The following is a 1,803-nucleotide window of genomic DNA, read 5'->3' on the forward strand; positions in this document are numbered from 1 at the left end:
AAAAGGCGTCACTTTACAGATGCACACCTGTCTTGAAGAAGAGGTAGTGCGCACTGGAAGTATAACCTGCCTGCCTGCCTATTCAATCTGTGTGCTGAGCAAACGCTTTGGGACATTGACTGGATGAAGAAGGAAAAGGCGGCTCATTAACAAACTGCAATAATCAAAGGACACACCTTGCTTGTGGACTGGTGAAGATCAAGGACTGCAACCTCCAGTATGATTGTAGCTCCCTGTAAAGAAAACCAAACTCCTCACAAGTGGACTGACCATAAACAGTATCACGATAAGCAGACGTTTCTGGGAAACTAACAAATGCCATGCCCACAGATTCTCTCCTAACAGCTCTGCTGCCTTAAAGTGAGCATAGGGTTGATTCTGTCTCCCTGTAGAGGCAGGCATTCATTGATGATCTCTCCCACCAAGGCATCCATCCCCCGTCATGTCTTCCCCCAGTGCAGGCATTAGGTTTCCTCACCTGTGGGCTCAGGGACTTTACTGTGATTCTCATCCACCTTGTGACTTATATAACTCCTGAATCTGCATGACTATCCATAAAAACCCCCAAACAATAAAGATGCTCTCTTCTCAGCCCCAGGCCCCCCTCTCTGGCCCTGAACCCTCTTTTCCTGTCCTCCTTCCCTGTTTCTTTTCCCTTGTGCTCCTCTCTGGTCTCCAGATCTCCACGTGGACCATCAAGCGGGGTTAAGGTGAGCATGCTACCATGGAATGTGTCTGACTTCTTTATTTCACTCTCTCTTCTGTCTCTCTTATTCTCTGTGTCTTTACTGTAATTTTCCCGTCATCCTGTACAATTGTGCCTGCTGGCTTTGATGATTTGTTAGGATCTGGCTGCCCTGACATATGGCACCCAATGTGGGGCACAAACCCACGACCCTGAGATTAAGAGTCTCATGCTCTACCAACTGAGCTAGCCAAGAATGCCCTCTTGTTTGAATCCCACAGATAATACCCATGGAAGCAGAATCCCAGAAATCAAATGACTTGTGTTGTGAAAAGCTGCCATGAAGACCCTCTTAAAATGCTAAACGGTAAAGACGGCCCTTTGAGCACTGAGGTGTGCGTGACCTAAGTCATGGCATTCTTTTTACCCATGATTTCATAAACATGTGAAAACTGGGCAATGAATCAAGATGAATGGATGCATTTGCATTATGACATTGGTAGAGAACACTGACATTACCATGAACTGAAAGAATAAGAAAATTTACCTTGAAAGAAGTCTAGCCAGGATGCTCTGGATCAGGGAAGGTGGTGAGACCTCATTCATCTCAAGGACTTTGAACATGTTATCTGAAGGGACCAGTCCCTGGAGATGGACAGCGTGCTCGGTCAATTGGAGAGTCAAGGAAAAGGAGAAAGACCTTCACGGTGGGTATGTTAGCCTGGGTCAACTAGAAAAACAAATACATGGACACACATATGTGTATAAGAAAGAGACTTATATACAAGAGCAACTGAACACCGAGAAAGCATCCCAATCCTGTCCAAACCAAGCCCATAAGTCTGGTATTAGCCCATCTGTTCGATACCAATCTATAAAGTCTTCTTTGGACTCACGAAACATGTAGTGATGCAGAATGTAGAAGATCACAGGTCAGTGGGTAGAAAGTCTTTGGATCCAGAGTCATTGGAAACATGTCAGCACTGGCAAGGGTCTCTGCATCAGAGTGTGTCCACGTGTCTTGTCAGCTGCTATGTCTCCCAGAGTGTGAGCAGAAAGTCTCCCACCTCTAAGGAGGAAATACCAGATTTCCCAGAACTCTCAGGAGGCCATGCCCA

At 46.0% G+C, this 1,803-nt stretch overlaps 1 non-coding gene across 1 annotated transcript; it reads right to left on the bottom strand.

Moving 5' to 3' along the window:
• Positions 1-865: 865 nt before the first annotated feature.
• Positions 866-946, bottom strand: TRNAK-CUU (transfer RNA lysine (anticodon CUU)). The gene has a single exon. It is a non-coding gene; the product is annotated as a tRNA-Lys (tRNA).
• Positions 947-1,803: the final 857 nt, after the last annotated feature.

Source organism: Tenrec ecaudatus, chromosome 17 (assembly GCF_050624435.1).
Source record: "Tenrec ecaudatus isolate mTenEca1 chromosome 17, mTenEca1.hap1, whole genome shotgun sequence".
Classification (NCBI taxonomy): domain Eukaryota; kingdom Metazoa; phylum Chordata; class Mammalia; order Afrosoricida; family Tenrecidae; genus Tenrec; species Tenrec ecaudatus.